Below are 24,242 nucleotides of genomic sequence, written 5' to 3'. Positions count from 1 at the left end.
AGTTTGTAAACAACAATGAGCATAGAACATCTCAGAAGGGACTTCATCATCTAAAGTTGTACGTAACTCAGGGCAGAGAATCTCACACACAAATTCCTGCATCAAGCCCATCACTTCTTTTGAGCCAGAGCAGATCACCAGCCTTGATGTAAGGACTTGGAGTGATGGGGAATCTGCCACATTCCTATCGGTGTGAATGGTCTCTGGTTACTAACTCTCACAATTTAAAGTGTGACCTTTCTTTCTAGCCAGAATTCCTCCCTTTAGCTTCCAGGGATCAGATCTCTGTTACACCTTTTGTTGGTGAGATTAAAGAATGACTGATGTCAGGAAATCGAGGAGCTGAAAAAAGTCCAACCCAAACCCTGGCACCCTCAAAATTACTGGTCACTTTACTAGTCACTCACAGGTAAGAAGGGTGTTTGTACCTGAAATCTTGCAAAGAACAATTTTTCCAATTATTTAGTAAGTCTAATAAAAGATATCACACTTACCCAAAGAACCTTGTCTGCCTAGTCACCTTTGGAAACAGGCCATGATTTATAAGGCAAATAGTCCTTTGTTGTTGCCTGGGCACCTTGGTGCTGGGTTCAGAGCTACTTCTAACCCTTATTGCCTTTGACCTGAGACAGGAAAGAAACAGTCTGTAGAACTGAACCGTGTTGTGGCTTTTGAAGTTTTAGAGAATTAAAACAACAAATGGTCCATTTAAGTGAAATGTACCCTATGCTGCAGCTCCCGGAGGAATTTCAGCTCCTCAGACAAAATCTGAGAGGGCAGTAGGAGAAAAATCCTTTTTTTTTTTTTTTAAACTTGATTCTATTCCCCCTGCCCGCCCCATTATGAATCCCTCTTTTTGGATCAGATTTTAAAATTCCCTTTTCTGTGTGGATACATCATTGTCTTATTTTTCTGTCCTCCATTAGAAGTGCCACCTGCCACTTCTAACTCTGAAGGGTGGTCTCAGTGTGGTATGCTGGGTCATGAGCAGCCAGGTCTGGGGGTCACCCAGGGAAGTGTGCAGAGTCTGCATGTAGGGGAGCCAGAAGCCAGGAGATCCATCTGGGGAAGCAAGTTAGAGATTCAGAGGGTAGGGCAGAGCTCAAGGCCAGGAGGCCAAATGGTTCAGGTATCTGGGAGATCAAACCAGAGTTGGGTCAGGCCAAACTCAGGGTCTTTGGGCAAGCAGGGCTGGGTAGCCAGAGAATGTCAGAGAGCCTGTAAAAGTACAAGCCAAGGGTGAGGCAGCCTGGGTACAAGGTTGAGCCTTGTTGCCCAGACAATTCTTTTCCTGGGTCAGGAGTCTTTATAGGAAGGGAGAAAGGGTCAGCTGACCCTGGCTGGGCACTCCGATGTAGGAAGTGGGTGGGTGGTTATGCCAGGTATCAGGTTATGGCCACCATATCTGCCCTAATGCCCACTGATGAGGTGGCAGAGCAGGATGAGTGGCTGCACCAGGCAGGCCAAGGACCCAGATTTAAGGCCACAGTCTGACACTGTTGGAAACCAGATTGTGCCTTGGTCATTTTAGCAGAAAAGCATGCTGTGAGATGCTTAACCAAAGATCTTTTCGCTATTGGCTAATGCTGCTTGAACCTAATTGGATTTGCTTTTCATATTTCTACAGCTTGTGTTTCTTATTTGTTATTTATAGGAAACATCTGTCCAAGTGGCAACCTGCCTCTGCTGAAAGTGGCCCCTGAGGAATTCTGCTCGTGGGCAATCAGGAGCTCAGAGCCGACATAGGTTTATCTTCCATTTGTTATGTTGTGGAGGTGAATGGATTCCATTGCGCACAGGATTAGAGAAAGCAAGTAAGGCAGTGTAACACCTGTGTGTGTGTGTAAGTGTTGGAGGGTGGGTTAGTGATTGTGTTGAATCAGCATATCTGCTGAATCAATGGTCATGGGAAGTACTTGGCCTGTGATGTAATCTGCACTCTACATTTCTTCTGGGAGGTAGCCGCATTGGATGACATCTTGGGCTCACTAGAAATCAATGGCAAAATTCCCACTGACTTCAGTGAGTCCAGGAATTCAACCTGCTGGGTCATAGGCAAGGAACTGAAGTCCTTGTTGTCAAGAATTAATTTGCAAAAGGTAGAGACAGAGGCAAGCCATCATCACCAAAAGGCTAAGAAAAGTAGGTGGGCATTATTTTTGTGCATTTGCTCCCAAGGAATGGGGCTGAAGTTCCCATTGCTTGAGTCACTTAAAAGATGGGAGACAGCACCAGAGAACACACCACAGAGAAAGAGAACAACCTCGCAGTAGAAAGTGGGGGGGGGGCACTAATACTAATACTTTTGGGGAATTTTTCTTTTATGGCTCATTAGCATATATAACTCATCTCAGTGACTTACTACTGTAGAAGTTATGGTTTTCAAAATCAGTCAGGCGTGTTAGACACACATTTTCCCTTGAAATGTTCAATCTCCTAGTTGGCTTTGAAAACTTCAACCTAGATCTCTCCATATTTTAGTTCTCAGCTCTTTGTTTGCAGCCATGATGGTGATGATTGTTTGACCCCAGCACTCTTTCCTGCCACGGCAGGGGGTCGGACTAGATGGTCTCCTCAGGTCCCTTCTGACCCTACCAACTATGAAACTATGATAAATGTAGACTCAGTGCCTCTTCAGTTTCCTCCATCTGAGGAGCTCTAAACCTTTTGCAAACAGTGAGTTAAACCTCTTGCACCACTGCAATGGATTGTCCTCATTTTTTGCAGTCTGCAAAAATTGAGCTGAGGAAGGTAAAATAACTTACCTTAAGGTCATACAGGGAGTCTGTGGTAGAGCTGGAACTTGAACTCCCAACTCCTACTCCTGTGCTTTAATCCCAAGACCAGTCTTCCTCACTCTTCTTGCAGCTTAAGGGTATCCTCTGGTGGTGCTTGGTGCTGTACAAATGTGTGACAACCTTTGCCCCAAAGACCTGACAGTCTAAGGTAATAATGAGGTATAACAAGTGGGTAAAACATACCGATGGGTTGGAATTAGGAGCCACATGCCTTCTATGTTGATGGTATTTGATCATAAAAATGCTAATGATACCAAGCAAGATTTTTTTTTTTTTTTTTTTTTTGGCCTCGGTGTTTGGGTGCTCAGTTCAAGATACCTTAAAAGGGACCAAATTTTCTGACCAGGGCCCTGAGTACATACTGTGAAAAATCAGACACATTTTAATGACCTGAGGAAGGTCATTTTCTGCTCAGTAAATTCTCTAACATCTCTCTCAACTATATAGTTGTTCCAGTAAACAAAACTACCAAAAAAGTCCTGCTTCTTGCAGGCTCTTTTTAAGGTTTTCCAGGTTGGGCACTGCAATTACCAGTGAAGTGTGAAAAATCTTGGCTTCAATGTTTAACTGGCCAGTCAGAACTGCCACACAAACTTGCCTAGGGGAACACAGTTTTGTAGAATGGAACTATGTGAATGCAAAGCATGTTTGCACTCTGAACTGTGAAACCAGCAGAGTAAACTGGTAGCTTATCAGGTCATCCCTTCCTTACCTTGTCACCACTGTCACCCATCACAATAAGTTTTGGAAGGTCCTGGAGACCAGTGTTGTCTTGTATTTCTATGTGGGAAGGGACCAACTACCTGTAAAGCTGCTGTGCTATAGTTGTGACATTACATGAACGTTTTAATTTTGTATCATGCGGCACTGCTGGTAAATGGATGAATCTGTTTGTGAAGAGAGGACTGACTACTGATAGTGAACTGATTTACTGTGATGCATATATATGCCAGCTCAGGAGTGCTTTAACATGATGGCTTAATGGTTATTAATTCTGCTGAAATTTACTATAATGCCATTAATTCTGACAGGCTCATTTGGGTATTTAATGCAAATATTTTAAGTGCTTCTAAAGGAATTTCTTCCAAAACTCAGTGTTTAACTGTAAGGTCCATGTGCAAGAGGCAGTTTCTGTTTAATGGGAGGATTCCATTGTGTCTTCTCCTGTGCATTTGGACAGTCTTTAGATCAGCTCCTGTGTGATGTCTCTTGAGAGAGAGAGTACGCAAGTCATTGGCCAGGAAAGAAGGCAGCTGGTCCAGAGATCAGGCTGCTGTAGGGGCCAAATGGCAAAGTTGTTCCCAGCCTCTCCCAGTCTTCAGTGCTGCTCATGATCTCTATAGCACTGAGCACTGTCACTCCTAGCACTGTACTTGCAAGGGGGGCATTGTAGAGCTATTTACGTCAGCCCTATACTACCCTGGTATAGTGAACTCCTCCTCAGATACATGAAGCTCTTTATGACTCCTATATTGCCAGATGGGGGTAGAGAGCCCAGAAGTGGGCTTACAGAATATCAGGGTGCAGGAAGTCTGGCAGCAGGGTCTGAATTTTGAACATCAGCCATTTCCCCCTAAATTAGCTCCAGGAGTCTTGAAACTTGCTGCACCTTCCACTTGGCCCCATTACCAGCAGTGTGTGTTTTACTAAGGTTTTTAATTTCCTCTCTTCTCTCCTTTTTAATGTTCAGAGCATCTTTATTTTTCTTTATGTGGGAGCCACTGAATTGCTTGTGTTCCAGGTTGGCTCCTGTGCTCTGGCCCTGTCTAATCTTTCCCTGATCCAGGCTTTTTCTTCATGCAGGTTAATTTCTCCCCCACGCTCCCTCTTTTCTGATTCCCTGCTTTTTAAGTTGCTCTCTGGCAAGCTGAAGCTCACCATGTGTTTCTATTTAGGGGAAGTTGGCCTGTCAGATCTATGCTTCCAGCCTCTTCCACGGTGAGAAACGCTGTGCTCCGAGACCCTAGAAACGTGTGAAGGTTGCAATCTGATTCCCATTGGCTTCTACTTTCCTGCAGAAGAAGAACGGTTGGTGCCAAAATTCAAACCTCCTTGGGAGGCTGGAAAAATTTAGGACTGCATCCAAAGAGCAATAAAATAAATAGCAGGCCAGGATTGTTACGTTTGCAGGTCCCTTCAAACAATAAATCCCCAAAGCCGTTTGTGGGGTGAATAATAAGCCATAAGAGTCGGAAGCAGAGAGGAGGGTGGGTCTATCATGTGGATGTTATGCTGGTCATTCTGGGTAGTCAGGCCAAGATCCCCTGGGGGATCAGATGTCTTCGTCATGGGAGCAACTGCAAACTTTTCAGCAGGTCCTGGCTAGAGAAAGTGAAGGCCCAGATATATAGTTAAAGCCAGGGAAGTATGCATACTCCACAAGTATTGAAGGGCAATGGTTATAGGCCCCATTTCCATTGAAAGGGAACAGGTAGATTAATCCCAGATGTGTGATGGCCATGGCTCCTCCACTTCCTAACCTGTAGTGACATTCCAGGGGAAGCAATTGTTCATATACTTGCACCTCTTGCTATCCCTCTCTATCGTTCCTTCAGACTCTGCAGCCTGGTATATCTCCAGCTGTTGGGAAGAAGAGGATAAAGCAGAGTAGAGCATAGGATCTAGACCCACTCTACTGCATTTCCAGAGACTCAGAGCAGCTGATTTGCAGAAGGCACCTGTCCATCTTCTGGATGCAGGGCACCTTCTTATAGCCTGGGTCACCACCATCCTATCTGGTACTTCTGGTGCTTGGGTTTCCCTGGAGAACCCTTCCAGGACTGGACACTTCCTTCCCCAGGTGTGCTTGTATTACTGAAGATGTCTACACTAGACAGGAAAGGGCAGCATGGATCTAGCACAATTCTACCCTCTCTTGTGCTTTGGGCAGGCAGGCTCTCCAGAATACTCACTCTAGAATGGGCATCTTAACTTGGGCTTATCTTCCATTTTCTCAGGAGAGGCAGTCAGGGAAGACACCTTCTTCTTGGCTCTTCTGGTTCACTCTAACTTTGTGGTTTAACTTAAATTCATTTCCACCCCAGTGTAGGCCCCTAACCCTGCCCAGGTATGTTAAGGTCACAGGGGATTCACTAGGGTTGTTAGCCTGGATGGACCCTGCTGTCTCTGGCATTCTGGCCTTGCCAAGGCCCCAGCTTATTCTTTCAGAGTCTGGTCTCCTAGACTAAATGCTCACTGTCCACTTACCCTCATTTCCAGGCCTATCACTTGGGGATTGATGGCTTTCACCAGCTTCAGGACTCCAAGTATCCTAATACCCCAGGATACAGGCTTGATATGGGACAACTGCTTTTGGGATTTAATGGATGAGACAGCAGCAAATGAAGAGATACTGCACACAGAGTGCCCTTTGAATCTGTGGTAGATTACAAATTGATGTCCACTTGTGGCTTTCTCCTTCACCTTTGGTGGATAGAGATGGGCAACCAAGTTATCTCTTTCCTTGAATTAGCAAATTAATTCTTTTCTTTGTACAATCTGGAGCTCCTTATCAAAAAGTGAATCCAGATGCCGGGAAATTTCATTCATTCATCCCTAAGGATCACAACTCTACTTCTGTGGCTAAAATTGACTGCTGTCCAACACTCCTCCTGGCTGCCCCTCCTCCTCCTCCCCCCCACACCCCCAGGCCACTGTCCATCATTCTGCCACATCTACTCTTTTCTGTCCACCACCCTCTGCTTACAGGTTTTTTTCCCACGTATCGGCACCAGCCTGTTTGTAGTCGTTGATTTGCATGTTTTGGACTCTTCTGTTACACTCGCCCCTAGCATGTGTGTGTGTCTCAGGCTGATCCCAGACCTCTTAATCTGTCTTGGCTGAAGGCAGACATATGGGTCACCTTTTGTAACCTCCTGTAAGAGCCAAAATATTGGGGTTTGGCTCCTGTTCTGGTTGTTCTAACATAATCACTTCCTTCCCATCCCAAAAAAGGCATACTGGGAATGAGGAAGAGAAGCAAGCTTTCTGCCCCCAGTTCCCAGAGTCTTTGAGGATGATGGGCCAGAATAGATCTGCAGATCCTAAACAGGATTTGCATAAATAGTCACCATTCCTTTCCCAGTGAGGAGATATGTACCTAGGGTGAAAATGACAGGAGTTGGTGGCAAAAGCCTTTCAGCACATGGTCCTGAGCTAAAGCCCTAGTAGCTTCATAGGGATTCTAGTCAGGGTGCAGAGTTCTAGAGCTGGCATCATTTAAATGCAAATCATGCCTGCACCAGTGTAATTAGGTTTTCTGAGTAGGTGAGGCCTGAGTGACATGGTGTCAGAGGAAATCAGGGCCTGCCCTGATAATGACCATCTGCAGAGCCCCAATGCAAATCTTATCACAGAAGCTAAAAATAATAGAAAGAAGTAAAAGGAAGGGGCAGGGTAAAGAAAACACAGAAGAAAGAGCTGCCTTGAGAAATGGCTAACTGCCTTCAAAACAATTCAACTGTTTGCTTACTTTTTGTGCATGTGATAGTCAACTCGTGTCTCTCCCTAGAAGTAGCTATATTTCATTGAAATCTGTCATGTGCTTCCAAAGTTTGCAGCCTTGTAAAAGCATTTGGGGGTCCAGGTGGATGGAAAGTGCTTTGTAAAATGCCAGATTGTTATCACCAATGCTGTGAAGTCTCCATGAAACATTTAGCATTGTTCAGCAACAGGGTAATGAAAGGGTGGCTTCCTCAATGTGGTTTTTAAAAGGCAGTACTTACTCCCATGGGCACAAGCTTTAGCTGGAGGCAGGATAGCACTTGCTGAGAAGGGCTTGGAGTTGGATTATGCCCAGGGAAATGGTGAATGGGAGCAATTTTATCCAATCTATTATTGTTGTTTATACTGCAGTTGCAATAATAGATTTCATTAATGAGAATCCAACTTCTTTCCAGTCCTACTCCCTGCTTGGTAGCAACCATGCTGGTTTCATGTCCAGTTTGGAGATGGAGGGAAGAAAATACAACTTAGGCACAGTGTCTATTTCCTTTGCTGCCACTTTAGCTGCCTCTGTACAGAGTTCAGCTGCCTTGGTTGGGTGCTGAGCTGCTCGGAGTGGGTGGTCTCTGAGCACAGAGGGCTCCACAGAAATGCAGTGTAGCAGGGTGGGATGGGTTTGGAGGAGAGGGAAAAGCTTTTGTGGAGGAGGAGAGAACAATAGAATTGGAGAGTGGAGAGGAAAGAGCATACAGCAATGGAATAAGGAGCAATAGACGTGCCTCTCACTGTATGTGTGGGAGAGAGAGAGAACCAGGGTCCCCCTCTGGCCCTCGCACCCCCCATCTCCAAGGGCACTCGAATGGTACATGCTGCTGATGTGCCTCATGTGCCAAGCAATCTGCAAGAGCTTTCTGACACTAGCCAGTGGGTCACTCTGCCAACATACCATTGACAGCAATTCTGCTGTGGGTCTTTGTAATTGTCTGGCTGCTGCTGCTATCCACCAGATGTTCTAATTCCAGGGCACTTAGTTCCCAGAGTCTGGTCCTGTATCATCAGCAAGGACTCTGAGACTTGCTCACTCTTGGCAGCAAATTCTAATTCAACATTCACTGATGGTGCCAAGAATAATACATGTCTGGGGTGAATGCTCAGGTCTCCTCTGAAGCCCCTGAAGTCTCTTGACAGATAAAGGGCTATGGGAGGATGGAGAGCTAGAAATATCATTAAAGCTCAGCTGGGAATATGAAAGAAGTAAGAAGCTGGAATGAACAGAGACCTGGGAAATTCAAAGAGAGAACAGAACCGTCACGTGGTGATGGAAAGAGCCAGAGGCAGGCAGTTTCCTGTCCTCATGTATCCAAGCCTTAGAATGAATGCAGCTTGACAATATCCCTGTGAGGTAGAGGGAAATCCTCTTCAGAGAGACCTAGGCAAATTGGAGGATTAGACCAAAAGAAATCTCATGAAGTTCAATAAGGACAGGTGTAAAATCCTGCACTTAGGACAGAAAAATCCCATGCACCACTACAGGCTGATGACTGATTTGGCTAAGCAGCAGTTCTGCAGACATGGACCTGGAGGTTACAGTGGACAATAAACTGAATAATAAGGCAGCAGTGTGCCCTTGTTGCAACGAAAGCTAACAGCATACTGGGCTGCATTAGGAGCATTGTCCGCAGATCAAGGGAAGTAATTTTCCCCTCTATTTGGACTATTGAGGCACATCTGGAGTACTGTGTCAAGTTTTGGGCCCCCCACTACAGAAAAGCTGTGGACAAATTGGAGAGAATCCAGCAGAGGGCAATGAAAATGGTGAGGGAGCTGAAGCACATGACTTACAAGGAGAAGCTAAGGGAACTGGTTTTATTTAGTCTGGAGAAGAGAAGACTGAGGGGGAGATTTAATTGAAGCGTTCAACTACTTGAAGGGTGGTTCGAAAGAGGATGGAGCTAGACTGTTCTCAGTGGTGGCAGATGACAGAACAAGGAACAATGGTCTCAAATTGCAGCAAAGGAAGTTTAGGTTAGATAGCAGGAACAACTTTCTCAGCAGGAGGGTAGTAAAGCATTGAAACAGGATACCCAGAGAGGTTGTGGAATCTCCTTCCTTTAGATGTTTTTAAGACCTGGGTGGATGGAGCCTTAGCTGAGATGATCTAGTTGGGCTGGTCCTGCTTGAATCAGGGGGTTGGACTAGATGACTTCCTGAGGTCCCTTCCAATCCTAATTTTCTATTGTTCCATGATTCTAGTAATTAGTATTCATACTAGATGCTTAGTGGGATAACAAAATATTCAGCTATGTAATATTCAGCTAATAAAAGGAGGATTGGAAGAGAAACCTCCAGATTCAAGATGTAATCCAGTCTCTAATTAGTAGGGGTTGAAATTATGCCTGTTTGGGACAGATTGGCCTAATGGAGGGTTTTACCCCTTTCTGTGATGCATCTTGCACTGACTGCTCTCAGAAACAGTGTACTGAGCTAGACAGACCATGAGTCTCATTCAACCTGGTGATCTCCGTTTGCACACTGAATTTAGTATTGGTCTCTGAAATTGGCTCAGTTTCCAGACTTCCCACTAGAGTGTCACAATCAGGGGCCTCTATGAAGGATTTAGACGCTAGCCCATTGTGGCCTTGGCAGTGGGATAACCTGAGGTAGGAGACTGGACTAGATGGATGCCAATGATAAGCCTAGAGATGAGGTATTGTTAGATAGACCTTTGGTACTGGGTGTTTGGTACAGGGTTAGTAGACTAGGTGGGAGTTTGGCCTGAGATGAGACAGCAGGTCCTGTATGTGAAGGCAAGTTTAAACTGACAGTAATTTGGAAATTCATTTAAGCTCAGCTTGCGGGTACATTTCAAAGGCAGAGATGACAGTTAGGTTCCCAATTTCCATTGAGTCTCAGCGGGTCTGTACCCGAGGTAGATGGTATATATGATATATTCTCCATAGCAGGGAGTAGTCTGCAGTACTGAGGTGAGGGGTAATGGGGGATTTACTTCCCATGGAAGCTAAGTTTCCATGTGAAATGTCTTGCTTTGAGGACAGACCTGCTGAAGAACCCTGCCTTTGAGCTTCCACATGCCCCTTTTCTTGTCTTTAATTAATGAGGTTATTTTCATGGCAACAACATCCCTGCAGCTCTTGGTTTTCATACTTATCCATTTTTTTGAAGTCATAATCCTTTCTCTCTGACATCATAGCCATTTTTCCCGCAGCTAATTGTGATGTCACACAGACAGGTGGGAGGGGATCAGCAGCAAGGGAGCTAATGAGCTCTGCCCACACACCAAAGGTCCAGCTGTCCCAAATAGAGGGTGGGAGGGAATAACAGAAAACATGGTATGGAAGTGGAACCAGTTCAGTTCAAAGTGGTCTCACTTCAATGTCATCGGCTTGCCAAGAATAGTTTCCTATCCTCTCCCACACTGGCCTTTCCCCTGTCCCTCCTTACCTTCTCTCTGTGCTCTTGCTGCTTTCTCCAAGGTTGTTCCATCCATTGTGCTGGAGCAGGTTCATGGGGGATCTGGAATTCTGGGTACTCCTTCTTGCTCCTCTGCTTGTTTTTTTCCTGTGGCTTTGGGAAAATTGTCTGCTCTCTCTATGCCCCATTTCACCTGGTTGGAATAAAACAAACTAGATATGCTCCATGTTTTCATCTAGATGAGGTTTGCCTACCAATATTGCATCTCCGCGAAGCTGAGATTGTCCTTCTAGGTGGGTTAGGAGCATTAAAACCATTGCAGTCCTTTGAAGACATTTCAGCCAGGACACATTATGAAAGACCCTACATCAGTATTAATAATATTGTCTTGTGGTGGGGTCCACTTCATTCTTTTCTTTCATTTTTAATAAACCACACAAATTTCAGATACCAACATATAGAACAAATCCAAAAATTGTGTGCGCCATTAACAACGAAAGACCTATATATTTTTACTTGCCACTAGGATTCCCACATATTAACCACAATATTTCCAGCATGTGAATTTTAATGGGATGTATCCAAGCAAACAGAAAGAAATCACAGACAGGAGGGAAAATGCAGAGTGGGTGGAGGAGGAGGCAAACTCAAGAAGACAGAGTGGGAGTTAGCATGTAGGCTTTGTTTCCTGCTTTTTATCCGTACCTCCTGGTTGGAGTTTCCAAGCCAATCAGGCCTATGACACCATTTCAGATGGCTTCATATTTTTGGGGGGTTTGTTGCCATTGCATGCAGTCTTTCCCTTTGCAGCCAGATCTACCCTTCCACTTCACCCATCTATGTGGGAGGGGATTTACTTCTCCAGTGTAGCAAAACTTGACATCTTGCCAACAGCAAATAGCAATACAGTTGCCCTCTGTCATGGCAACAGCCTTCAGTTGCGGGTTAGATGACCCAGTGTGCATGTATTGGCTTTCCAGTCAGGTGAAGGCTATAAGATGACGGTAATTTTGCTTTTAGGACCATCCTAAGCAGTAGGGTACAAATAATACATGTGTTAGTGCGGCTCCTTTGCCCTCACACCTCCAATACCTCCAAACGTTGTAGGTAAGCTTTAATTTTATAACGATTTTGGGGTGACCAGTGCACCCTGGAGGGTTTTTGTTGATGTAATCAGGGACCTAAGGTCACTTCCTTAATCTCTTGTATTGCTCTCTTCCCCCATGGGGAAAAGAGAGATTTATTGCCAGCTCTTTGTTCCATTTTCACTTCATAACATCTGTACTAACTCTTTGGTCAGTCATTAGGAACGCATTTAGTGGAGCTGCCGGTCTGGGGAAATAGTATAACTCTCTCCAAATTTGATTTGTAGTACTTCAGGCAACGTGAGGGCTTCTGGGCCAAAGTCTGAGGTTGAGTAGGTGACGAATTTGAATATTTTGCCATATTGCGGTACTTTGTAGGTTGTGCTGGAGCTGGAGAGAAGTAGCCAGTGTGATCTGCTTCTCTGATATGAAATTGAAAATATATGGTTTATACTGCATTCCATCCAGGCTTTTTCCACATCACCATTTCCCATAATCCACACAATTTTTAGGTGCGGATCCCCTGTTGGAGTCGGGGCTCTGCGTGAGATGAAGAGTGAAGTTTACATTAACAGGCTAAATCCATCTCTTGGGTCAGATGGATGACAAGAATTAAATCCTTTTTATTATCTGCAGTATACAGAGCCCAATGTAACTGTGGGTAGCAAAAGGTGGGACATATTTGCCCATATAGGCAATTTATGTGTGGCAACAGGCTGGTTCTGGAATATAAAACTCCTTTCAGGCCAGATCCTGGTGGTGATAGCAAGGTGAGCTGTGGACAGCAGGCTCCCACCCCTATTTGTCCCACTCCCAAGTTCCCTGCTCCTCTACCAGCCCATGGCCACATGACCCAGCTTCATGGGTTGGATCTGACCCATGAGCTGTAAACTTGACCCCCTGCGCTATGTATTGTGTGAGATTTTGGAATCTGAATTCCACACAGTGCAACTGGTAGCTGAAATCTTAAGGGGCAATGCATGGACAGTTCCATGCTTCCCATAGGCAAATATATGCATTTAAGGATATTATTAACTTTTCTGAAAATCAGTATTTTGTGATGTTTAGAATAGGAGTCTCTTGAGCCACACACATTATTCAGGGTTGTATATTTAACCTATTTTCTTTCACAGTGGCTGAGGAACAGCTTTCCGTTTACCCAGGTTATTAGTAATTTGTGAGATAATGGGTTCTAACTTGATTTGGTCAATTTGATGTAGATCTCTGGTTATTAGACTCCCTAGAGATCTGAGTGCCATTGGCTGACACTGGAAATACCACTGCTTCAGCAAAGGCTGGTGTGTGGTTTATTCTGTATCCTTCTCTCTTGTTCCAGTTAATCCCTAGATCTGGACACACACTGAACTCTTTGGCTGAGTTCTGACCATTTGGGTGTTGACCTGTGAGGCTTAGAGAGCAAAAGCATCACATCAGCCCTATGCGATATAATTTCTGCTGTTCTGTCTGAAAAATTGTGATATTTTACGTTATTCATGCAGCTCCAGACCAGGTCTGCCAGCAGTTCCAATGCAATGTCAAAGAGAAGAATAGGCAGCTAGCTCTGCCTTGTCCCATTCTCTGTAAGGAGAGAGCTTCCAGAATCTGTTTACTGGTCAGGGGATCACTTGGGGGTGGCGACTGTGCACCAGTTAAACCCAACTGATAAAGTGGCCATTACATCCTATTCTCTTAAGGCCCATAAAAGCAGAGAGAGCCAGGCAACCCTAGTGAGGGTGGGGGTTTTTTCCAACTGCTCCCCGTCCCCAGCATCTAGCAATGCCACTGCTGAAGATTTCTTGGTGCACTGTGACATTGCAATTGTATCGATGAATGGCCCGAGGCTGTCTGAACCAGGTCTAGATTTAATAAATCGAACCCGATTTATGTGAGTAATTAGAGTAATAACTTTCTCCAACCTACAGGCAAGGGCTTTGGCTAGAACCTTCGTGTCACAATTTATCAGGGAAATAGGCTGGTGTCTCATGCAAGGAGCAGGATATTTCCCGGGGTTGGGTGTAACGGACATAATTGACTCCTGCATTGAGGGAGGCAGGGAGACATTCTCTGTTGGCCCAACTGAAGGTAGCTAGGAGCCTGAGGGGATATTTTAGTCCCAAATTTTCTTTGATGAAACTTGATTGGAAATTCATCGTGCCCAGGGCTTTACCATGTTTCATTTCTTTCACAGCGCGGTCTGTTTCCTCAAGGCTGAGAGGAGCTTCCTAAATCTTCTCTGAGGCTTTTGAGTCATCTGGCAATTGCGTCCATTAAGGAATTCATTTAGGGCTGCCATGGGGGATGTTTGAGGGAGGGGAAGAGAGCTTTGTATAATCCTGAACACAAGAGTCAAAGTTATTTGCTAATGCCTTTGTACCGCATATATATATTTTTTTTTCTTTCAGCATCACCTCTTAAAACTGGTTTTATCTCTGGATTTGGTTTCTAACTTGCATAGTAGGAGTTTGCTCACTTTCTGCTAACAATCTTTAAAGTGAAGTATAGTGAATTCTGCTTTTTGCATAGAGAGTCCTTTTTAACTCGTATCTTGTCTGTACTGGGATTCTTACTTTATTAGGGGTAGACAGTAGGGCAGTAGCCATGGTATAGGTTTCTAAGCTTTTCAGTGAGAGTGTCCATAAAAAAAGTCTCTCTTTGCTGAGGAGTATACAATAATTCTGCCCTTGATAGAAGCTTCTTGTTTCCCATAGTCAGTGCTGTTCTTTGGCTCAAACAATTAGCTTGGATTTGGGGCTGGGCAGGGCTGTTTCTTTTGGGATGAGAAACAGATGATGCAAGTCCAGCATATTTTTGGTATAATCTTGTTTGTTTATAAAAAGGACATACAATCCCGTTTCCCCAAACATGCCTAGAAAGAAAACAGCAGGCAGTTTCCTCACCCAGAAGTCCCCAAGTGCTGTTCCTGTGAACTCTGCTTTTTCTTCTTCCTCTTGGGGTCACATGTACAACTCCTTCTGGCTTTCTGCTTTGACACACACAGTTTGCAACCTATATCCCAGCCCTTGCCATTGCAAGCAGGTTAACCCTCTTTAATCTACCTGGCTTAGCCCTGTCCTGTCCTTTGGCATGGCACCTCAAGCTGTTGCTGCCATGTCTGCCATCATTTTTATTGTATAAAGGGGCTTAAATTGTTCTTTTTCTTCAGTCTTCAAAGGAAGGCTTGATACTCTCAGGGGCATTAATGAGCCCCCTGACTATCTTTTGGATCCATCATGCATTCTGTAGCAGCCATTAGTGCCTTTCAACATAATGGTTTCCCCTCCTTTCCAGTACTCCAACACTGTAGCCCCAACCCTACAATCCCTCCCTACCTAAAACAACACATACAACCAGTTTCCCCCTGAGATTCCCATTCTTGGGCTGTTTTTTATTCTACTTCTTACTGATGGGCCTCAGAGAGCAGGGGACAGGAAAAGTGATGGTGAACAGTCAAGGTTTTCCTTCAAAAGTCCTGACTGGAGACAACTTAAAGGACAGATGCTCAGTGCCTTCAAAAATCAGGCCCCATTATGAGGGCTTCAAGCATCACCCCAAATCACCAATAATACTTGAAAATATTGGTGATGAGTTATAAGTCCCTGTCACATACAGGGTACAGTGCGGCACAAAATTGCAATGAAAGCGGTAACTGCTCTTCCCATGCCCCCAGCCTGGATACAGTCACCCGTTGCCTTGCATTTATAGGAGGAAACTGGTGAGACCCCAAAGTTGTGCTTAAATTCCCTTCCTGCTTATGAAGCAGCATGATTGCAAGGACTTTGGGCAGGGGTGGATCCAGAGGGGATGCAGCAGTATGGTCCCCCCTCTCCCCTGGCACCATGCCTTTGGCTGTGTCACAAATGAGCTGTCAATGTGAGGTCTGCCTGGAGCCCATGCTTTCACGTGACTCTAGAACCCAGGGGATGAGCACCCTACCTATCCCCTTATTTCCCTTGCTGCTGAATTCAGTGGGGAGAGGGAGGGAGGGAGGGGAAAGGTGGACAGCAGCAGTGTTCACGCCCCCCACTCCCTGGGTTCTGGAGCCAGGGGAAAGCCAGGGGTTCTGGCCAGACCCTGTCCCAATTGAATGATGAGTTCAGATCACACTGCTCACCTCTCACAGGAGCCTGTGTTGACCTGGCTGTGAGCTGAGAGCTCACTGTGCATGTGCAGCACAGCCAAAGTGTGTGTTGGGGGCACACCTCTATTGCCCTCTTCCTGGATCTCCTACTGACACTGGGCCTCAGCTGTGGATGGCTGTCTTGGAAGACTGCAAAACAGTGCCTCCAGCTTTGAGATCCTCTTTAAAGCTTCAGCAGCCCAATGCTTTCCATCAAGAGTGTAGCCTCTTGTGTGTGGGGTGTGGAGGAGCTTGCAGTGCAACTTTGTTATGGTCTCAGGGCTGCCATTTAATCCAAGACAGTTTGCTGAAAAGTATGACACTTGGTGGCAGGTCTGTCAAAAATCAGATGCTCTCGGAGGACTTGTCACTAGCTATCAAATAGGGTCTGCTTGCCTGGCCATCTTGTTGGAGCTCCCAACATGCTTCCTAGAAACCGCAGTCCTGAATCCATTAAAAGTCCCTTGAAGGGGACAGAATTGAGGGGTGCATGTATGAGTTGGTTATGGGATTCATGTGACAACTTGCCAGTTAAGCAGCCCGGGAAACTGAAGCCATTTCAACAGCAAATGGGAAGTGGGGTTTGGCTCTAGAAAGAAAACACAAAACCACTTCTTTAGATAACACAGGGCAGTCAATCCAGGATGTGTATGACAACACATGCATGTGCGTGCATCTACACACATGTTGGAGAAGGCAACAGGGTCTAGGGGCAAGGTCCTGCACTAGTTCAATGGTCATATTTACAGAAGATCTCAGTTCTGTTGCTAGCTCTGCTGCCAGCCTGCCATGTGGCCTTGGTCAGGTCACTCACTTTCCCCCCCTCTTTGTTATTGTTTCCCTGCTTAACTTTTGTCCTGACTCCTGATGGAAGCCTTTTAGGGCAGAGGTTGATCCTGCTGTGTCTTTCAGCCATGCCTAGGGAGCCTTGATATGTGTTGAGGTTGCTAGGTAGTACTGAAATCACAAATCCCTCTCACACAGCTGCTTCTCTTCAGTTCTGCTTGGTCACTTTCTATCTGCTACTCTATCTATAGCTTCTCCTTTGTGTGCATGGTTCAAGCACCAAACTGGAACCTAGGAGAGCAGGGATCCAATCCTGGCTCTGCCACAGACTTTTCTTGTGATCCTGGGCAAATCACTTAATCTCTCTGAGCATCTGTTCTCCATCTGTTAAACTGAGAAAAAGCTTCTTTTACCCATTTAGACTGTAGGTTGTTGGAGGGGCTGGGTCAGTCTTATACGGGGTTGGTAAAGCCCCTATCACAACAGGGCCCTGATGTTCCAGTTCTAAGTGGTACTAAAATAGAAGTAATAATGGTTATAGCAGTTTGTATGCAGAGGAAAAATAGCCCTATGCACCCACCGCCAATGCATCGCAGCCCACAAAGCCATCTTCCCTCTTTAGCAGCTTAGCTTAGCTTGGGCAGTATTTCCATCCCATGCTATGCCTACATATCACAGCAATTTCACTCAGATTTACTCCAAGTCCCTCCCCACCGACTTGTTAAGACTCTTGGATAGAGATTTATAGGTTCTCATATACTTCTCTCTCCTTTTATGTGCCTTCCCAGTCTATTTCATAACGATGTCTTGTTTTGATGTTCTCGCTGGCTCAGTTTACTGTGTTTACTAAATGTATTTTAATGTATTCACCTTTCACCCCCTGACTAGACATGTATTGATCCAATATAGATCCCAGTGAAAGGCTGTTATGAAAACAATCATTCCAGTATCCCTTTGGCATGGTCAACACTACCCCCTTCAAAGAAAGGGGTCTGGGAATGGACACTGTTTAGACGGCAGCTATCAGCAGAGGATGTTCTTTACAGCTCAGTACAAGAGTCACTAAATACGGCTGGAGACAAGGAATGGGAATGTCTTCCCATCACTAACTCAGTCACCATGGGAGAGTTGCCCCCAATGCTGGCAATGCAAAGAATAGCAGCATGCCCTGGTAGCTACACGAGGCATGCTCACATGAATAAGATTCCTAGTGACGGACAAGGAACAGTCTTGTGGCTAGAGCCTGAGACTCAGCAGATCTGGTCTTGGTTCCCAGCTCTGTCATAGACTCTTCATGCCATCCTGGGGCAATTTGTGTAGTCCCTCCACACCAAAGTTTCCCAGCCATCTTTTAATTTAAGGGGTGATACAATGCCAAGGGTCAGGTCTGTCATTTCAGTGAAGGACTCAGAAATTGCAGTGATAAGGAGACAGTAGTAACACTGAAAGAGGAAAGGAACGGGCTGGAGAAGAACCCTGTGGAAAGTAGCAGCAGAGCACAAGAAAAACCTTCAAATGTCTTTACAGAAGCCACTGGGGCTGTTAGAAAGGAAGGGCTGCTAGTGCCTGACATGCGATATGTTACTTGTACCCATCAGTATGTAGGTCCTGATGCTGGAGAGAGATTTTAGGGCTATAAAACGGTCTGCTTTCTGACAGCTATTTCCTGCTGGAGTTGCAGTGGGCAAGGGTAAGCGGATCAGCTTTCATTTGGAAGGACCTTACAGATTTGTTGACTGGCAAGCTTCGCTGTCCCAATGGAAGGCACTTCCTGGGAACACAGAGGGGGTCAAGGGCACAGCTGTGTTACTGGACAAAAGGGCTGGGTTCGTGCTGCTGCTGTCACTTGCCACATGGAGGACATGTCAGTGCTTCTGGTTGGACATACATAGCAGTGGTGGCTTGTGATTCTTATGGCCTTGGTAAGACCCAATAGTGCCAGACTTCCACGCATAAAAAAGTTCCTTAGCTTACCCAAGATTCCTATTGCATCAGTTGGTCACTGTTGTACAGACCAAAGCAATCTGAAGACCCTTATGAAAAGCCAAGGCAATCTAAGATCTCATATAACCAAACATACTGCTAAGCCATCCTGCAGGGTCTTCTGGAATTACTGATTCTTTGTCCTTAATTATCCTTTTGAAGACACAGGTTCTGACTTTCTGGAGTGCGCTGGTTTGTAGATGGGTATGTCTGGGGGCACATTCAGGAGCTGGTGTGCACAAGATGGCTGGCTTGCTGATAGGGATCTGGCATTGGTATGTGAAAGGCAATGGCTTGCCTAAACAAAAGTGTGAGCCTTATAACATCACTTTGGTGTTGATAATTATCTCTGGCTCAGCTTGCACAACAGTAGGTGCGTTTACATGTTCAATTAATGAGCTTTAGGTAATGTGCATTAAATCTAGTACCTCCATTGTGAGGTACTAGAAAAATATGCATTAACCTATTTTAATGTGCATGTGTTAAAGAGCACAGTTCCTTGTGATGCTTTAATACACATTAAAATAGGCTAATGCACATTAAAGCACACGTGTAGACATGCCCAGTGGCTTCTAGAGAGAGCTCCGTGCCTGTCTTACATATGTGTGTGGATAATGTAAGCTTTTCTGTTTTAATAGGGCAGAATCTGTAGATCAAGCGCTACATAAATGTCAGCCACTCTGACAGTCACTTTTTATTTAAGGTCTCCAACCCTGTCTTGGCCCTTTTGAAGTCTGGCTGTCCCAGAGGGAAGCTGTAGTGGGAGCCAGGAGAGTCTCCAGGAAGATATTGCACTGCTTCAAAACACAAACACGTGTAATCATAAAATGCAGCCCTGGGAAATAGAATGTGATCGTCTCAGACTTAACATTGCGGACAATGGGAGGTGAGAGGTGGCAGAGATACAAGCCAAAATGACCCACCTGACTCTCCTCAGGTACCCTCCTCATGGTAAGGGGAAAGCACACTCTTTTGGGGTGCTAGATATTACCTTGTGTCTGGGTACCTTGCTGCCTATAGGGAAAGTAGGCAGAGAGGAGGCAATTTTTCCCATAGGTTCTTGTATCCTTAAGTCATTCCAGCTTCCTCCCCCCACCCTTCCAAGACCTCACATCCTCAAACAACCAGCTGGGCTACAGCCCTTGCTGATCTGAGCACATAAATACCCTTTCCAGAACGAATCTGAGGGGATAAAATCTCTTGGCTCCTTCTCTAAGCTGCATCAGACACTTGAAACATTTAAACTTTGTGACCCTCAGCCCTCCGCTCTATAAAAGTACCAAATGGTAAGAAGAAAGAGAAAAGATAGAGGGTGGAGGAATGTTCTGTCAGGCCAAATAGGACCTGCAGGTTCTCCGGTGCTCAGTGGAATGAGGTTTGGACACCACCAGAAAGGATGGGACAGTTTGAGGCACATGTGTATGCTTAAGTTATCTCAGGAACCCTCTCCCTTGGCTGATGGTGTGAGCAACTTGTTGGATGAGCCCAGCTGCAGAAGAGCTTGCGGTGGGTCACTGTGGTTCTGCCCTGCTCCAGCAGGCGCCATCAGAGTGATTAGGCACCTCTAGAGAGAGCAGTTCACAGGGGAACGTTAACCTTCTGTGAAAAGCATCAGCCCATGTGAAAAAAATATTCAAGGCTGCTAAGCTGCAAAGCGAGACTAATGGGTCCCTGGAGGTTGGTGTGAACTGAACCCTGGAAGGGCAGCTGCTTAGGGGTTTACCCCTGCAGCTACTATTTTTCTCTTTTCTTGAAATCAATCATTTTCTTTCTTCTTTTCTTGGGGGGCGGGGGTGGAAATCCTTTCTGGGTGAATTTTAATGCCGAGGAACATGAGAGGCTGGGAGCAGGAATGGTGCCAGGCTTGGCATGAGGCTATGTCTTAGGCTGCAGTTCCATCTCCTACCACGCTGCTGTGACAAGAGGTCTGACAGCTGCTCTGGCTGGCAGCGGTCTGCACTGCTTTCTGATTCCTGTGCCCTCAGATTCATAGATGCTAGGGTTGGAAGGGACCTCAACAGATCATTGAGTCCGACCCCCTACCTAGGTAGGAAAGAGTGCTGGAGGGCAGGAAGGAGTGCTGGGGAAAACCCACCGAGACTTGAACTTGGATTCCTGGATTCAGAGCCCAGTGTGCTAGCTTTTACACAGATAATAGGGTCAAAATGCAGGCAAAATGCGTCCCGCAGGCCAGATGCGGCCTGCCAGGCTATTCTATCTGGCCTGTGGGGCCCCTAAAAAATTTAGAAAATTAATATTTATCTGCCCTTGGCTGCCTGTCATGCGGCCCTCAATGGCTTGCCAAACCTCAGAAAGTGGCCCTCCGCCTGAAATAATTGCCCGCCCCTGGTCTAATGGGCTTCAGTCCTGGCCTGTAGCATCCCTGTCCTGTCCCAGGGATGGATGAAAGAGGCAATAGGGGAAAACAGATAAAGAAAGTGAGATCCACGTCATTTCTGTGTGGGTAAGAGGTGGAGAAGGAGAAGCAACAGAGGAGAGATTTGCAGTGATCCAGCCACAAGGTCTGTGTGCTCCAACCCTTAGGGATGGGGATATAACAGTATCACTCGACTTTACAGGGGTTGGCTAAGACTAAATACATTAAGGGATACTAGGAGCACAAGTATTATTAGTGGTAGCAGTCAGATGGGATCAAAAGAGGGGGCAACAGCATCCAGGATTAAAAGGGACCTTTTGGTTTTTTTGTTCTACGATATAACAGTCCATACCTGGGGCTCTCATGTGCTACTGCCCTAAAAATACTACTGACTGGACTGGGGATGCTGCGTCTGCATTTCCACCCTGCTCTTACATCACCTGCATCTGCTCTGGGGTGCTGAGAGATCCACAATCCTCTGAGACTGGTTCCTGCTCTCCCTTTCCAGCATTGGCTGGTTGGAGAAAACCAGGTGTAGCTCTAGCTTTAATTTGTTTTAAATTAATTTGCAGAGAGGGAGCCTGTTTGAGGGTGAAAGGGAGTTTTTTCTGGAACTTTGCCAGCTGAGAAATACCCTTCTCAATTTCTTTGTGAAAGCTCTTGTGGCTTGCAAGGGGTGGGGGTGGAAGACCCCTGTGTTCTATTCAATTAGGGGTAATACAACCATGTTTTCCTGTCTGCTGATTCCTAGCAAAGTGGGGAATTTACATGGGTAATCGGGTTAACCCGCTACTTGATCAGTTAAGCCTTCTCCCCACTCCACCACCAGCCCCTTTGATGCCAGGTTTTACTTTTCTAGGCCAGGACACACAGAAGCAGAGGATTTAGAATGAAAGGCAAGTCCCTGCATTTCACCTCGGCTGTAGCTGTAAATTACACAGGTGAGGCTTTACACTGAAGTTGTCATATCTGGGAAGAAAATTGGAACCCCCTCACGACTCAGCCAAGCAGCTTGGATGGGATTGTGGGTGATCCAGTTATATCACTGATCATAAATCTGGACCCTCCTTCCAGTGGGAACCCTTGGCAAAATAAGGTCCAGCACAGGCTCAGGGCATCAGCTTACTCTAGCCTCTGTGCCTGAGCACAGGTTAACAGCAAAGAGTCCTTGGATTCTGATTTTTACCCTTTTTCCAGAGTCTTGTTACGTCCCTGTGCCTCAATTTCTCCCATTTGGAAAATGACCAGGGCGATGCGAAACAGAGAACCCGTTTCATTTTGACTTCCATTTCGAAGGGACAGTGTTTTGTTTCACTGTTTCGAAGCACTGTTCCGTTTGATTTTGTCAAAACTGTTTTGCTGTTTTGATGTTTCGCCCATAGGCTATAATGGGGAATCATGAAAATTGCAGGGATGGTAGCACCTTCTATGGGCATGAAGCCTGCCATGTTTTAAGGAGATAGGTATAGAGGTTTCTGGGAAACTGCACCTCAAACTCTTCAAAGCAAAATTTGTATCGCTTGCCATCAGTGGCAGCCTGCTGTCATCCCTCATGCAGATCCAGTGGCCCATGCCCCCTGGGAGGGGGCTGTGCCAAACTTCTCCCAATGCGGGGGGGCTGGATCTGCGCACGGGATGACAGCAGGCTGCTGCCGCCGGCTGGGACTGGTGCTCGACACAGCCTGCACCAAGCACAAGGAAGACTGGTGCTGCCACTGGCCCGCACCCCCTGGGAGGATCCGGGGGCCCGCACCCCCTGGGAGGAGTCTGGCACAGCTGCACAGCCCTACTGGGGGGCGCAGGCCCCCGGATCTGCATGTAGGACGACAGCAGGCTGCTCCTGCCTGGTGCAGCCTGTACCAAGCACTGGGCAGACTTGGGTGCTGGCGCTGACCCCAGCCGACAGTGGCAGCCTGCTGTCACCCAGTACACAGATCTGGGGGCCCACGCCCACTGGAAGGAGTCTGACACAGCCCTGCAGCCTTCCTGGGAGGCGCGGGCCCCTGGATATGTGAGTGGGGTTTCAGCAGGCTGCTGTTGCCAGCTGCAGAAATAGCCCAGAGCCGCCACCATTAGCAGCTGGGAGTGGCAGTCTGCTGTCATCCTGCATCATCTGGCGGCCCGCGCCCCCCCAGGAAGAGCTGGGGGGAGCAAACGGGGATCTGGGGAATCCAACCAGGACCTGAGGGAATGTTCAGGGACCTGTTCAATTCCCCCAGCTCTCTGATCATTTCCTCAGCAATTCCCCAGGGGCACAGGACCTGGGATCTGTGCGCCAGTTTTCAGCAGGCTGCCGCTGCAGGTTGGGGGCAGTGGCAGCACCGCAGTCTTCCTGGTGCTTGGTGTGGGGTGCGCCAAGCGGCTATCGCTGGCCCCAGGCTGCAGCAGCAGCCTGCTGAAACCCCGCGCACAGGTCGGGGGCCTGCACCCTCTGGGAAGAGCTGGGGAAATGATCAGAGAGCTGGGAGAAACGACCAGAGCTGGGGAATCAAACCTGGAGCTGGCTGTCAATATCAGAGCAGTCCCTCCCTCTTCCTCTCCTTAGTTTCCGTTTAGCTGCAAGCAAGCCTGGCTTCAGAACTCAAAACGTTTTGAGTGCCCTCATTTCATTTCAAAGCTGTTTCAAAGCCTTTTGTTTCATTTTGATTTAGCTGTTTCAAGCTCGAAACGCGTCGAAACAGCTTCAAAATGAAACATCTGTCGAAATATTGCACGGGACTAATAACCATTATCTTACTTTCTTCCCTAGTCTGTTAGCTAGTTTGCACATCACCTAGAAAGCATCTTGTAAATGCTGAGGGTTATTCCATCACAAATCTATGGTTACCTCAGAGTTTGTAGTTATCAGTATCCTGCATGGGTAGAACCTGCATCCTCCTGCTCTAAGAAGCACAAGCTTCCTTTCCCACTTGTCCTTAAAGATAAATCTTTCCTAGCTGAGAGCAATAGAGGGTCTGTGATACAGTGGAGCAGTCGTGATCCTGTTCAGTAGAGGACAGCAGTGACACATGACGCCTATAGCCAAATAATTTGAATTATTGCAATTGCAAAACTCATGTTTAATTTCCCCACAAGCTTTGGCAATGCCTCGCTCACCAGCTGCGGGAGCTTGCCATACCCCCCCTCCCCTCCCCTCCTCCCGCCTCTGGGAGCACGTTGTGTTCATGCCCACAAGCATGGGACATGGGACAGATTGGGAAGACTAACCAGGCTATGGTGCA

This window comes from Alligator mississippiensis, chromosome 4, assembly GCF_030867095.1.
Source record: "Alligator mississippiensis isolate rAllMis1 chromosome 4, rAllMis1, whole genome shotgun sequence".
Lineage (NCBI taxonomy): Eukaryota > Metazoa > Chordata > Crocodylia > Alligatoridae > Alligator > Alligator mississippiensis.
The sequence above is the reverse complement of the archived record's forward strand: the minus strand, read 5'-3'. Positions refer to the sequence as shown.